The 17,035-nt window shown below is 34.7% G+C and overlaps 1 protein-coding gene across 5 annotated transcripts in view; it reads right to left on the bottom strand.

Moving 5' to 3' along the window:
* Positions 1-17,035, bottom strand: part of Znf385b (zinc finger protein 385B) — a 414,848-nt gene that overhangs the window by 39,332 nt on the left and 358,481 nt on the right. The gene's annotated exons all lie outside the window — the stretch shown is intronic.

The following is a 17,035-nucleotide window of genomic DNA, read 5'->3' as shown; positions in this document are numbered from 1 at the left end:
GAAAGCTATTATTAGCCAGTATTTTACAAATGACAAACTGGACATGCATAATATAACTGATTTATTAAAAGTTACACAGGTAGTTATAGAAGCCTTCAGTAGCTCATAAATTCTTAGATATATTTCCTTAATTAAGTAGATACACTATTAAGCATGTAACTTTATTAGAAATGAAAAATTATGCTGGTCCCCGGTGGCTCTTTCAGGAGGCTGAGACCTGAGGATTTCAGTTTGAAGTGAGCCTAGACAGAGAAGTCTATGAGAGTTTTATCTCCAATTAACCAGTAAAAAGCCAGAAGTGGAGCTAAGACTCATATGATAGAACAGTAGCCTTGAGAGAAGTTATAAGGCAGCATCAAGGCCCTGAATTTAAGCCACAGGATTATCCCATGTGTGCGCATACCCACCCACCCACACACACACACACACACCCCACACACAACAAAGAAATAAAAAATAAGTGAAAATGACACACAAAGAAAATACACTGCTGTTAATAATTCAACTTTAATGCCACTGAAATTGCTGTGAATAGATGCTATCCACCTAATTTCGGGGAAAGGTACCAGAATTCAGCATTAGATGTGATCCTTGATGTAAATAGCTAATAAAGTCCCATATTTTAGGTATGCAACCATTTCTACATGATAATAACACCTCTTTAAAAATCATGTTACTAAGTCCACATTAAGCAGTGTAGTCATAGAGTACTCTTTGGCTAACTAAAAACAGATTGCTTTCAATAAAACTTCCAAGTACAAGCTAAATGGAGTATGATTTCCTCATGACTATTTCCTGGCATCACTGTAGGAAGTTAACAGCACCAATTAGCACTTAGATAATGATATGGCCAGGTGTCACCTCACTGGATGCCAAGGTAGAAAGAACTCTCTGAAATTAGGACCCACTTTCCCTTTGGGTAGGGGGCTTTGTAGAGAAGGGCAACAAGAGTCCTTCGTGTCCACTGACTGTTATTTGGATGAAAGCAGGGCACAAGACTGTAGAACGAAGAGAACTCAAGGCACCACTCATTCCAATATGGCATCTTTCCAGGTCCTGTGGTATTCTTGGTAATGGCACTTTGCTCTCCTAAGTTCTCTATCTGAGGTAGTGTCAACAGCTTCCGCCTCCTGGGCAAATCTTCAAGTGAAAGTGAGACACTGTTAAATAGCAGTGAAATTGAACTGACTTCATTATCTGGGAAGCTCCTTAACTGAAGGGTGAAAGAAAGGAGGACAAATGCCAGAGAACCACAAACCAGTTGACATGCCAAATCTAGTCAATAATGGTTCCTGTGTCACTTTTAAGATACTCAGTTGGCAAAGCTGACTTTATCCTCCTCTAAGCAGCAGTAATGAATTTATGCTTCTCATCTATACAGGCTACTGCATACTCACCATCTGGTAGATACTAAAGCAATCTCTTGACAAGAATTGTCAGAATTAGTGTTGGGATGATAACTGAGTAGTAGCAGATTATGTTTTGTGTATATATGGCCTGGGTTTCATTGTAAGTACCTCAAAAGGGGGAAGAGAAAAGAAGGTCCTGTGAAGAATTACAAGACTTTACCTTGACTTCCCTATAAAAACAATTCGAGGTTTCTGGGTCTTCTTTGGAGACTATCTCATGGTTACCCACCAGAACACTTATTGTCTAGTGTCTGCAGAAAAGCTTTCCCAGGAAAAGATACTGGGTTTATTATTATTTTTTCTTATATTAGTCATCTTTGGTACTAAAGCTCTTTATTTCTCCAAATCTTCTATAATTCTGAGGACTCCACTGGTGTGAATAAAAATAGGATGAGGTAAGTTATTGCTTTAAAAATAAAAGTATAACAAAGTATTCCCAATGAGAAGTTTCTAAACTTCACAGTGCTCTCATTTCTAGTTTGACCTTATTTCTAATTTGTACTTCAGAGAGATGGCTAGGATCTTGAATAAGGACTTTAAAATACCTTTAGTTTGTATGGAAAGAGTAGTGCAAATATAAACTCATAGTTTAGGAAAGGTAACATCCCTGGAGAAAGTACCCCAGTTTTTAATAGAACCAATCTTTTTTTTCACTTTAAAGAAGTAATTAAATCTGTTCCCTTAATTAAAGAAAATATATCATCAAAACTACTCATGTGTTTTTTTTTCCTAAGACATGTCAGTGTGTTATGAAGCGTTATGAGGGAAATAGCAAAGGTCAGTCAATTTAAAAGAACACACAACAACAACAACAACAAAAACCCTATACAGGAAAGTGTCAAATTAAATGCATGTCACATAAACTACCACAAAACAGGCTTTGCTAACAAAGGAAAGTAGATTATTTATTCTACAAAGAATTATTTAGTTCCTGCCATATGTTAGACATAGTGAAAATTTAAAATAAAGATTTCCTACTTGAAAAATGGTAGTGGGAAGGAAAGAGAAATACACATAGGCAATAACCCAAAATCCAGGGTAGAAAACAATGGGGATCAAAGGTGGAAAATAGGAGGGATAGAGTCATAAGAAACTACAGGAGTCAGAAGAAAAGAAGAGTCCCTTCTGGTGGAATCCTCATAGAGGCTCAAGGAAAGGGGCCCTGCTGCAGGCACTTTGGAGGGGAGGTGTTTGGGACAAAGGGAACAAAATGTTCTAGGACACTGCTTGTGAATTGCACAGTGTTCTCTGAATATAGTTGTTTCCAAGCTTCTCTATAACACACAGACATAAAGAGAACAAGGAAATATTGCTATGTTTTTACCTTGAAAATAGTATTCTCTTATGAAATAGAAATAAATCATATCAATCTTGCTTTTTAAATTACTTTTTTTTTTTTAAAGAAGAGCTGTCCCTCAGGGACAAGGCTAGCATTCTACCACTTGAGCTCCAGTTCCATTTCCATCTTTTTGGTGGTTAACTTGTAGTAAGAGTCTCCTGAACTTTTGTGCCCAAGTTGGTCTTGAGCTTGGAGCCTTAGCTCTCAGCCTCCTGAGTACTGGTGATTGCAGGTGAGCCACCAGTGCTCATCTCACCATAGCACTTTTAAAATGAGTATCTTATTGTCATTTGACTAAAAAAATGCATATGTTACCTTCAAACAAGAATCTTATATTAAAGCAACTATGTGATTCCTTTTGACATTTAGTAATTTTTTAAAGATAAAAGTATAACATTTTAAAGCTGAGCATGGTGGCTCAGGCCTATAATCCTAACTACTCAGGAGGCTGAGATCTGAGGATCAAGGTTCAAAGCCAGCCTGGGCACAAAAGGACCCGAGACTCTTACTTACAATTAACCTCTAGAAAACAGGAAGTGGGGCTTGGTTCAAGAGTAGGGTGGTAGCCTTGAACTGAAGAGCTCAATGACAACACCCAGGCTCACCGTAAGGAAGCAGCCTTGAGCTAAAGAGCTCAGGGACAGCCCCCAGGCTGAGTTCAAGCCCCATGACCCACCAAAAAAAAAAATACAACACTTTAAAACATGTAGATGAAAATATTAAGAAACCCAAAGGAACAAAAGGTGCATGATTTCCTTGCTATGTGAATTTTAGATCCAAACAGTAGAGGAGCAATGAGTCAATATTCAGGTAGCCAAGGTTATGGACATGGTCTTGGAGATATAAACATAACTACAGAGACACAAAAAATCTATGATGGTATATACTATACATATATACACACACTATATATACTATATATACACTATAGACAAATTGTGATATTGTATAGATTGATATGTATCTATGACATACAAACCCTCAGCTTAATTTTAATTATGTTCTAAAATCTATGTGCCAATGATTGCATATAGAGATTCCCATCTTGAATACTTGTGTGTTAAGCATGACATTTGAAATATGATGTAAAATTTAGTGTTAATAAAATATTTCAAAAAGAAAAAATATTAAGAAAGAAAAATTACAGAGTAACTAGATAATCACTTGAACAAGATGAAACATACCCAGACAAAAAGCTACAACACAGGAAACGAGATATATTCAAGAAGCAGACTTATTCAATCTAAAGATTGTTAATATCTCTTTTTGCTGATATTTGCTATTTTAAGGCCTGCAAAATCAGGCTTAGCATGCATGAAGACCCGGGTTCGATTCCTCAGTACCACATACATAGAATAAAGCTGGAAATGGTGCTGAGACTCAAGTGGTAAGAGATCTAACCTTGAGAAAGTCCAAGGACAGTGCTCAGGCCCTGAGCTCAAGCCCAGGACTGGCAAAAATAAATAAATAAATATAAAGTGCAGACAAACTTACAACTATAATGAGGTTTTCAGATTAAAATGACAATGTCTTTGCTAATTTCTATCTTGCGAATACTACAGGTATTTTGTTTTACATAAGACCACTATAATGCATAACTTCATGGGCCTCTTTTACATACAGTTCAAAGGAGATCTGTCCTGTGTGTGTAACAAGCCAAGTTTTTACATATTGCTTTCCACATTTACTTTTTACAGCATAGGGTATACATAATGACCTCCAAATATTTCTACAGAGATGTGGCATTCTAGGAAGAAATTTATACTCTAGACTGTTAATTCTCTTTGGGCCCAATTTAAATGATAGCAAAAGACAAAAACAGTGAAGTTTCAAAATGGTACTATTGGAATACATGAGCATTAAATATACATTTGTTCACATTATTAGAATATTCCAATCCAGGCAACTTAATCAATTTTTTAAAGTGCCGAATCTTCAATGGGCTATAAGTTAATTTTTCAAATGATCTTGTTAGATGAGTCGATGCTCATGTTTGTGGTACATGAGCCATTGTTGAAATTACATTACCCACTGAAAGATGGGGAGGCTACAAAAGGACCAAATAACTGACAGAATTTATGTGGTGAATTAGCAAGACAATGAAGCAGTAATAAACTAAAATACTTCCTCTTAATAGTGTTTTTTATTAAAATGATTTCTTATGGAGTTTCGAGTAAACAAAACTTTGTCTCATTTTCTCCATTCTATATTTGACATTAATTACCTAAGTGTGGAGTCTTAATTTTAAATCATTTCTAGCACTTTTAGTTTCTTCTAGCTAGCCAATTATATCCTACATTACCAGTTTAGGGCTGAGATGGCCGAGAAACAATGGGGATAATTTAGTGTAGTCGTACTATGTTAGGAGTTCAGTCCTTTCATATGTTCAATTATTTTCTGTTCTTTGTTCTCTAATTTGTTTCAAATTAGGGCACAATTTCAAATGATCTCTTTTTAAAAATAAGTGTAACTTTGGACGTGTTAAGGTAAGGTTTAACTTAATAAATTTCTTAATACTATTTATGAATAATAGATTGTATTTTGAAAAATTAATTCTCCCAACCAGACCAACAGAAAGCTTTATGTGAAGCTTTTCAATAACAGTAAAGAACTGAAAAATAATTTTATATTTAAGGTCATAATTTCCTTTGCATTATTACAATTTACTTATTACTTTAGCAGGAAGTATTTAAGATGCTTACCTCAACAAAATAAGGCTACTTAAACTTCTACTTCACACTGTAATTTTATGAATTTTGAAAGTATATTTACTTTGTCTTTTGAATGGAGTTCAATACCTGGATCAACTAATAATAAGTGTGTATAAACTCCTGTATGTGTACAAGAGTTTAATTGAGGCAAGACAAAGTAATGAACCCGGGAAAAGTCTGTTCTTAATTGTTCTCTCAAGTTGTGAGGTGAATAAACCACTAACTTCACAAATAACACACTTAACAAACCTTATTATCAAAATTATTATACACAGAGAAATGAGTGCTCTGTATATTAACATGATCTTAAATATGAAATAATGGAACCATGTGTAATTTAGAATATATTTAATTTTCTTAAAATAACTCTACATATATGGACTTAACCTTATAGATCTTCTTAGAATTCTTATTAAACATGAAAATATTATCTTTCATTTTTATAATTAAGCACAAAACATTAAGGATTTACTATCTTTGAGTCATGTATTTTGACTTTCTCCCAATTATTAAAAAGTGGAAATTATACACTTTCCTCAAATTAACTTAACATTTTAATCTTCTGATTCATTAAAATATGTAGAAGGGTTTCTTAGATTTTGTGGTGCGTTCACAGTTTCCAAAGTTGCTAGCATAACTGTGAGTACTGAGATCCATCAGTGGGGAAACAAACTACCATCACATGCTTCGCGCATTTTCTTGTGTACTCAGTGGCAACAAATCTATCTATTATCATTCCAGTTAGCACCTTAAGCTGTGATTCTACAGCTCTTTAAAATTAGGTTTCCAGGCTTCTACACAATAATTTTATTCCATCCAGCAGGTATCACCCTTACTTTCGTTCCCATATTCAAAACATTTACATAAACTAAGTGAATACTTTCATTGTGTCTGCATATACAATATAAATAATAAAATATAATATAAATAATATTCTTAATGTAGACAAGAAAGTTAAAGTAATTGTAAAGTACAATGCTCAGAAAGTTAGCAGAAGAATAAGTTTAATAATATTTGTATGTTGAATATATTTTTTTTACCATTGCTAACTTGGAAATCTGTCTCACAGTACCACCACAAATAAAAGAGAGAGAGAGAGAGACAGAGAGATAGAGAGAGGAAGCAAACCTGTTTCACAGGATTGGATTTAAAAAAGCACTCTAGTTATAAACTAATTAGTTATAAACTCTAATTAGTATAAAATTGGTTTTGAAACTTGTAATTTAATTTAAAACACATAAATGTGGATATTAAAATAATATTCTTTCAATATATACTGTAAGAAAAGAAACAATGACATTACATCTTATGTAGTCACCATGCCAAGCTCCACATTAAAGTAATAGTTTTCATTCTAATTGAGTCTGGTCAACTTTCCTCACATGAAAGAGACAATATATACCTATGACTGAGTTACTGATAAAAACTGAGGTATTTTAATATAGTTTGGAAATGCTAAAAGATTTCCACTTTCTGATTCTGTATAATACTGTCTAAAAGTTCTATTAAATAAATGCTAGTCATCATAATAAAATCTGTTTATATAAGTTTACAAATATTCACTGAATACCTCTTATATTCTAGGTATAATATTAATTGTTGTGGAATACTTGAATTTTAATAGAGAAGGAAAAGGAATTCTAACTTTTTTTTTGATCATGGGGCTTGAACTCTGGGCCTGGGCATTATCCCTAAGCTCTTTAGCTCAAGGTAGTATACTACCACTTTGAGGCACAGCACCCCTTTCAGTTTTCTAGTGGTTAATTGTAGATAAGAGTTTAGAGGACTTTTGTGCCCAGGCTGGCTTTGACCTTGATCTTCAGATCTCAGTCTACTAAATAGCTAGGATTACAGGTGTGAGCCAGAGATGTCCTGCTATGGAATTCTAAAATTATACATAGGTAGAAAGTGTTGTGTTAAATGTTACCTCTATTAATATGTTAAGCACTGCTGTAAATGTGAGGAAGACTAAGAGGGAGAAACTACAGTATTCTCTCAAGTCATCTAAGGAACTAGGGCAATAGCCCTTGACAGGCTTTTCCACAAGTATCTGTATGAGACTTACCCAACTGAATCTGTATCTCAATCACAGGGAATGGCAAATGACTATTGTAAGAATTTCACAGTGAATAAATTGAGAATCCAGCAATTTTGTATAACCAGAGTATTAAACTCATCTGAATTTTCTTTGACAAAGGATTGATCTGGTTGCTGTATGAATTGACAGTAGATGTTCTCAGTGGGAAAGCTTGAAGAGGCTAAAGAAGAGAGGAGGCTAGTACAATCATCCACATGAGAGATGAGAAAAAGGTTCAAACCAAAAGCCACTAAAGGTTCAGAAAGCCTTAGAAAACATGACTTTTTTTTTTTTTGCCAGTCCTGGGCTTGAGCTCAGGGCCTGAGCACTGTTCTTGGACTTCCTCAAGGCTAGAGCTCTACCACTTGAGCCTCAGCACCACTCCTGGCATTTTCCTATATATGTGGTACCAAGGAACTAAACCTGGGTCTTCATGCATGCTAGGCAAGCACTCTACCGGCTCAATCATGACTTTCTTAACCAGCATTTTCATATCTTTCATAGATGTTTACTAATTCTCTTTGTATTCAGTTAGTTACTTTCCTGAGTTTCTTTTAAATTTAAACAATATTATTTTTCGTTACGTCATATGATCCCATAGTTAAAAGTAGTTTTAAAAAAAGCTATTGCAGGGGCCCGGAGTTTGGCCTAGTGGTTAGAGTGCTTGCCTAGCATGCATAAAGACCAGGGTTCAATTCCTCTGTACCACATACACATTAAAAAAAAAAAAGCTGGAAGTGGTGCTGAGGCTCAAGTGGTAGAGCTCTAGACTTGAGAAATCCCAAGGACAGTGCTCAGGCCCTGAGCTCATTCCCAGGACTGCCAAAAAAAAAAAAAAAAAAAAAAAAGAAAGCTATTGCAGGACCAGGAGTTTGGCCTTGTGGTAGAATGCTTGCCTAGCATGCACGAAGACCCAGATTCGATTTCTTGGTACCACCCACAAAGAAAATAGCCAGAAATGATGCTGTGGCTCAAGTGGTAGAGCTCTACCCTTGAGAAAGCCCAAAGGCAGTGCTCAGGCCCTGACTTCAAGCCCAAGGACTGGAAAAAAAAAAAAAAAAGCTATATCAATGAAAGTAACTTTTTAGACTTAGGAACCAGTTAATTTTACTTTTTTTTTTTTTTGCCAGTCCTGGGCTTGAGCTTGGGGCCTGAGCACTGTCCTTGGACTTTCTCAAGGCTAGAGCTCTACCACTTGAGCCTCAGCACCACTTCCAGCATTTTTCTATGTATGTGGTACCGAGGAATCGAACCCCGGTCTTCATGCATGCTAGGCAAGCACTTTAACCACTAGGCCAAACTCCCGGCCAAATTTTACTTTCTTATACATCTGTCAGATAGAGTTTACAGGCCTATCAAGAAAAAATATATGTATATATCTATTTTCCTATCTTTTTAGACAAATATCTATATATCACTGTTCTACACTTTTTTTTAGCTATTTGTCAAAATATTTTAGAGATTTCAGCTAAGAGTAATTAAAGCATTCTTTTTTTTTTGTGCCAGTTCAGGGAATTGAATTCAGGGCCTGGAACTGTCCCTGAGCTTCTTTTTGCTCACAGCTAGCACTCTAGCATTCTAGCCACAGAGCCCCTTTTGGCTTTTTCTGTATATTTGGTACTAGGGAATCAAACCCAGGGCTTCATGCATGTGAGGCAAGCACCCTACTACTGAGCCACACTCACAGCTATAAAGCATTCTTTTGTGTTAAAAGGTTGTGTATATATTAATCCTGTTATATAAATAAGCCATAATGCATTTCATACTTTCTTAGCAATGAATATATAAACTGCTTTTAAAGTTGTTAGGATGGTACAAATACTGGTTTTATTTCATAGCTAAAAAGGATATTTTTTTCATATACAGGAGTATGGTCTAGTGGTAGAGTGCTTGTCTAGCATGCACAAAGCCCTGGGTTCAATTCCTGGGTACTATATCTACAGAAAAAGCCAGAAGTGGTGCTGTGTCTCTAGCGGCAGAGCGCTAAACTTGAGCCAAATGTATCCAAGGACAGTGCCCAGGCCATGAGTTCAAGCTCCAGGACTGGCAAAAAAAAGGGGATAATTTTTCTAAAGAGTATTTTAAAGAAATCAAACATATAGTTAATTTTTTCCTAATTAGTATCTATTCATTAATTTGTGATCTATTAAAATTAAATGTTCTCCCAAAGGTATTTCTGACAACCAGGTAATTAATTCTCCCCTTGACACCCTTCTCTGATTCTAGAGAATATTATATACTGTAGGGAGAAAATACAGGCTTCCAGATGAGTCTTCAGTAATGGAAAGGATTTTAAAGGAAGAGGTAACATAGTCCCAATAAAAAGATTATGATAAGGAATAGCTGTAAAGAAAAATGAACTACATTAGGAAAGCATGAATGATCTGTTTTGAGTGAAATGTGAAAGAAATACTAGAAAGGAAAGTGCCATATTATTCAGGCTTTAAATACTAAATAATGGGAAAGTAATTAAATTAGCATATGTAATTAGGTAGGTAATGAGAAGCCACTAAAGACTTTTATTCTAGAATAATATGATAGCAACAAAGACCCACTGGAGGAAAGAAAAGATGAGAGAGTAACTAGAAGTCTTTTACTGTAGCAAGAAGGGGAGTAATAAACAGGGTTCCTAAAGGCACATACTTCAGGGAGCTATACACCAAAAACCAGGACTTCTGTAGAAAAAAGGCTGATATTAAACGAAGTCTACCTAGACATGCTATTACTTGTGCTTCCTCTGTGGCTATTATCTCTTTGCATTTTTGGATTCATATCCACCGCCTCAAGCATGTACTTGGCATCAACATTTAAACAACTTTGATCTCCCCAATTCAACACGAACTATCCCTCTGATACACATATACACATAAACTCTGAGTTTTTCACCCTATTCTTGGTTACCTTTCATAAAATTTTTAATATGATATCTGAACATGCATGTTCACTTTTTTGTCCTTAATCTACTGATACAGACAATGCCAAAACATCAGTGTTCTGAATCCTAAAACTAAATGAAGCTTTTACTCCTCATCTTCTTGACCATTTTAGACAGGTACATCCACTAATCTTTTGCTTCATATTTGTGAAACACATTTTCAAAACTCTATGCTGGATTGGTTTCTTCCTATCTTTATTTTGTAATAGTTTACATGTTCCTCTTCTTCTGCCCAGTCATTAAATACTGAAATATTGCAAAGTTCCCTCTGGTTTTTTAGTATTTTCATCAAATATCCAGCCTATTTCATATTCAATCATATCCATAATCAACTTTCACTATCACCTCTCAATATCTAACATCACCTTCTCAGCTCCAGACAGTAAATACAGTTTGATATCTCCAAACAACTTAAACACAAGTTCAAAGTAAAACCTATGGTTTCATATGTCTGTAAAACTGTTTTCCAGCCCCAAACACCTAGTCCTCTTCTAACATTCCATATTCATATACACAATTGCTTCTTTCTTGATCCACCAATCATCCTCATTGTCACACACTACTTCTATCCCACGTTCTATATGTTTCACTTCCTAAACATTTCTCCAGTGAAGCGAACTCTTCCTAGCTCCCACACCATCTGCTCCAAGGTGCCATCATCATTTCCCCAGACTCTAAGTCTACTCTTCTTCTTGTTCTTATGCCAGGTGTTCTCTGCAGAACAGTAGTTGCAATGCAGAAGTCTGCCATTCCTAATAGAGTCTACATCTTCCACTGTTACTGGTTTAAAATCTAAAAATATCATATTCAATACCCATATGGCCATTCTCTTCTTCCCTTCCTTTGGCTTCATGAATCCACTCTGTTGTTCTCTTAGTAAAAGTAAGCCTGTAGCAAAAAATATTACTGTTTACTTTTGCAAATATCTGGATTACTATCCCTATTTTTCTTAGCTCATTCCCATTTACCTTTCAAATATGCCTTCCTTGAGAAACCTTACATAATCTCTTATGTCTAACTCACAAGCTAATTTTTTGGATTCTTTTATTCACAGTAGTTTCTTGCCACTTAATATTTAAAATTTATTAAATAACTTATAAAACCATTTGATTAATGTGTATCCTCTTTCACTGAACAGAAACTTTCAATAAGGGTCCTCAAGGATTCTTTCCCCCTTCTCTGTGCTTCCTGCACTTAACATACTATCTAAACCATGGGAGGTATTTGATAAATATCAACTATGTGGAAGCATGAATGAATAATTGAATGTAGAAAAAAATCATTATTATTTGACAACTAAGTTGAAGTAAGGATAGTAGAGGGAAAATAATTAGAGTTAGCTTTAGAAGTTCCATACGCAAATGTCAGGCAAAGTGACACAAACAAATAACCACAGAATACAGTCATGAAAAATTTTGCAGAGGAGCATGAGAATTTGGGTTTAGGCATTTTCTATCTAGCCTGCTTGTCTGATACACAGTGGGGAGGCTCAACAAATGATTGGAACTACAACTGGTAGTTGAGGTAACCACATGACAAGATGATGGATGAAACTTAGAAGATGGATGATATTCTTGAGGAATTAAGCACTGGAAGGAGAAAATCTGAGGAAAGAAACTAGATATTATAGCTATATTTAGCAGGCAGGATGAGAATGAGAAATAAGGCTATGTTGTGGCAAGAAAACTATTAAAAGGTATGATGGACAAGAGAATAGGAAAATGCAGAGGTCATAGGAAGTAAAAAATTCAGAAAAAAATCTAAAATATACACAACTATCAAGGCGGAGCAACAGTGTGAGTTATTGGCCAAATAGTTATTTTTAATTGCAAGGTAGCTTTATTACATATCTGGATACGCAAATAATCTGATATGAGCTCCTCACATTGTAGCATATTTGATAATGCTATAGAAAAGGTAGAGTGATATGACAGCTGTTTGTGGCTTTTGCCTGTAATCCTAGCTTTCCAGGAGGTTAGGAACTACAGAAACACTCTGAAGCCGGGCCAGGTAGAAAACTGTAAGACTTCATCTATAAAATAATCAGCAAAAAAAAAAGCAGGACTAGAGGTATAGCTCTAGTGGTAAAGTATCAGAAAAGTGAGCAAGCAGGCCCAGGGAGCACAAGGTCCTGTGTGAAAGCCACAGCACTAACCCCCTAGTCCCTAAAATGTAGTTGTAGCAATGTTTATGAAAAATAAAAATGTTATTTTTACAGTTGCAGCTTCAAGTAAATTACAGCACTTTGCCTATCACTTCAATGAATTGAAGAATACACAGCCATAAAGAGAACACAATAGCCAGACAGGCTGCAAATTCAAGGTCAGGTGGCAAAAGATGATTATGAATTCAGTAATAAAAATAGTGACAAATGGCTGCCATATATTGTTTGCTATGTACCAGGCACAGTGCTAAGCACTCTGCTTGTAGTATCTTATTTCATCCTCATGAAACCATGTGAAGCAAATATTATTAGGCTGAATACACACAGACTCTGAAAAGTTATTATTGCACAATCACAAGCCAGAAATGGAAGGCACTGGATTAAAACCAAGAATTAAAATACTGAGTCAGTAGCCACTAAATCATAGGGCTCTGAAGCAAGCCTCGAGCCTGTGACTATTTAAAACGGAACAACAAAAAAAACCTGTTAAAGAACAGTTTTCTAACCTACCAACCCAGGTAAAAGATTATTTGGAGTGAAAATAGGTTCAAGATGTGAATTTGAAGGTCATATCGGATATAGTTTTCACTAAGGGAATGGATGTGGTAGATCTCATTTAGTATTTAGAATGTCATAACTTAAGAGATTCCTTTTAGGACCACTCACTCATTAGCTTCTGTTCTTTTTTTCTTATGGAACATCTTCGTGTGTGTGTGTGTGTGTGTGTGTGTGTGTGTAACAGATGTTAAGCAATCACATAATGATATCTCTACTAGTATAATACATTTCTAAAGTTTATTGGACCCTACAAAGTTACTTATGAGAGTGGGGTCAATTTAGCCTGTAAAGTTTTCAAAATCTCCTCTAAAGAAGAAAAAAGTATGACCAGATCCAACAAAGGAGGGTCAGAAGTGGTTTGACAAATTTGGGGACCTAAAAACAATGCTGGAATATAGCAAGCAAGAATTAGATTACAGATGAATATAACTGGCTAAGAATACGAATTCTGAAGATGCTAGGCGACTAATTGTGAATTCTGATATTCTGATATCATGAATGTCTATGATTAAAAGTCCTCCTACCTTGAGTGTCTGCCTGGACACACACACACTCACTCACTCTCTCTCTCTCTCTCTCTCTCTCTCTCTCTCTCTCTTTCTCTCTCTCTCTCTCTCTCTCTCTCTCTTTTCCTCTCATCCCCCCTCTTTTTGTGTCTCTGTCTTATACACACATGCACACATACATATACACATATGCAAACATACACATTATCATCATTATCAAAAAACAAAGGCCACATGTACCAACTCATCACAGGTGATCACATTGGCTGCAAAACTATGCCTGGAAGTAGTAGGCTGATAAAAGGTAAGATGATTTGGAGAACCTGGTAATGTGACAAATCTCAGGTGGGATGATCAGAGGCATAACAAGAAACCACTCATTTGTTGAAAAAAGAAACTGCATAAAATGGTTTCAATAATTGTATATCAATATAGTCTTCCACAGAGCAATAGTGGCTCATGCTTGTGATCGTAGCTACTCAAAAGGCTGAGCTATGAGTATCCCAGGTTAAAGACAGACAGGAAAGGAAAGTCTGAGACTTTATCTCCGATCAATCTCCCAAAAAAACTATAGTGGAGCCGTGGCTCAGAATGGTAGAGAAAAAAAGACAGTGCCCAAACACTGAGTTTGAACCCTGTGTCTGGAAAAGAAAAAAAGAAAAGAAAAAGATATTCTTGAGATAGAATAATTAATTTAATCAGTGATTTACTGATAATTTACCATATTTGATCAAGATGATAATACAGGCCTCAAAATATTTTTGGCCTAAAATACGAATCCAAGTATTGTCTGGGTTAAATATTTGACCTGAAAGATGCTCAAAGAAATAAAAAATATTAATTTTCTCAAAATAAGGAATAAGATTAGAGAATACTAAATCACTGACAATTGCAGTTTCAGAGAAATCTCATTGATGTGACTAATTTGGGTGAAGTTGTAAAAAACTAAAAAGTGGTACATTTTTTAAGAGAAGCTATTAGTTGATGATGTTATTTACTAGAAATTAAGCAATCTGTTAAGAATATATGTGATTTTAAATTATATCATTTCTTGCAAAAAATAGGGAGATGTTGGAATGCTTAAGTATACTTGAAAATTTGTTTCTGCTGGTTTTCTGAATTTCTAAGCTTCAAATTCCTTTGCAATATTCATTTGTATTCTTTGAAGAAACAATTGGGCCAAGAAACAAAATATATCTGTAGCTAAATGATACTTAATAGTAGTCCAAATTAATAGTGTGAATTTATAAAAATGCAAACTTATTCAAAAGGAGTCCAATGTGAAAAATCTCACTGGAGCTAGCTTGAAAACATAATCTCATTTTTATTCTGAAATCTACATCTGCAAATTCAGTAATTTCATTCTGGTGTTTTATAAATACATTCCTCCAAATGTCTACAGGTATTAATTAACTCTCCTATGGCCATCTGTGTAAATATATAAATTCAATTACAAAAGGAAATTATTTATAAAAGTAACAATAGTTTAAAAGTGCACTTAAGGCATTTTGTCAGATTAACTAATATCAGTTACAAAACTATAGCTGATAACCCTTCTCCTATGGTGAATATAATCTTTTTCTTTTCTCCAAAATAAAGTAAAAGTAAACAAATAACTCATAATATAAAAATATCTTATAAAAGGATTCTATAAGTTTTTCTTATAATATGGGCTGCTATTACTTTTCCAGAGCAACACCCATGTAATCACATCAAGCTCAAGGTTCAGAAATAATTAAAGCTGTTTCAGATAACATTTGGTGGCTATAATCAAACTCAAGAAGGAAACTTGTGAATGAATCTGTCAACAGTTTGTATGTATGAATGTATGTATGTACCAAGCTAAATTGTGGCATGTATTTAAAGCAGTATTTGATTCACTATCAAGTCAACATCAGTCACTAGTTGTATACTAAATGTGAGGGTGTGTGAGGGTCCATCGCCAGCTTAGGAAATAAAAGGTTTGCACTGTCTGTAGATAGTAAAACCAAGCAAAAGTAAGTCTTTTAAAAATTATTTCCATTACATACTGGCAACTCTAAATAGAATTGTATATTATTCTTCCCAGACAAAAATTATTTTTTATCCAAATTTTTAATAGATGATATGGTTAGAGTAGGCCTTTAGTTTTGTATATGAATATATACCCACACAAACATTTATCTTTATCTATATACACATGTATATATGTATGTATATTACCTATTCAATATATATTTAAATTAAGACATTTTTGTTATGTTTTAATTAAACACATGGGAGTTAATATGGAGTGTTTGCAACTAGACAACTGAAAACCAAGCTTGCAAGGAGTTTGCAGAACAAATTCCTAATGGTTCAATTCATTCAAGGTTGTTTCCAGTACTATCAAGTTTGCTAATCATATTCTGTTATTTCAATAATTGATTTTAAGTATGCATGTGATAGCATAATGATTTAAAAGATAAACAATCATGAAGTAGTTTGACTAACTTTATTTCAATTTATTCAATTTTTTCTTGTAAAATTTTATAGGAGCACATGACCCTCCTGGCCCAAGAGGCCATTAAGAATCTCATGAAGTCAATGTATAAACTATGAAATACATGTTAAATTTTGAAGATCTATGTAAAAATTTAATTTGGTCCTTTAAATTAGCATACATTAATAATATAAGAGGGTTCCATTATAATTCCATAGATGTATATAAGTTCTCCTCTTCTATAATTTTACACCTCGTCTTTCTCCTTCCCCTGCCCCCCATTTTCCAAACACTGTTTGGTGGTATCATTATGCTATTCACACACTCACACCTGCACCCCACATCCACTCCCCCACACCGAAGGTACTTTTACCCTCTATATACCTCAGTGTTTCTTTCTTTTCCTTCTCTCTCGTATACAGATCTTTACCTTTTTACATTCATGTCCCATCATCCTCTTCCTCTCTTTTATCTCATCTTCATCATTTTAGGTCTGGATTCCACAGGTGAGTGGAAACATATTTGACTTTTTGGCTTGTATGTGATTTTTGGAATTTTTGTGTTTAACATTTAAGAACAACATAATGCCATGAAATACAGTGCTCTCCCTTGGCAAATATCAATTTTATGCCATACATGAAATATTTTAGTGATTGACTAATACCATTCAAATTGAATTTCATGTTCTTTTAAAGTTGTAATGTGTTTTAATAAGCAAAGAACAAAGGAGAAAATCAAAGGTTACACCACTGGTACAAATGTACAGACAAACTGTACATTTGTATAATTTTGACTTTTATTTGTAATTATTTTTGCCCAAGTGATCTCTCCTTTTCTAAATTTACATTATTCTACAACTGACACTGTAGTGCTGA

This window comes from Megascapheus bottae, chromosome 12 (genome assembly GCF_031878675.1).
Source record: "Megascapheus bottae isolate mThoBot1 chromosome 12, mThoBot2.hap1, whole genome shotgun sequence".
NCBI classification, from domain to species: domain Eukaryota; kingdom Metazoa; phylum Chordata; class Mammalia; order Rodentia; family Geomyidae; genus Megascapheus; species Megascapheus bottae.
The sequence above is the reverse complement of the archived record's forward strand: the minus strand, read 5'-3'. Positions and strand labels throughout refer to the sequence as shown.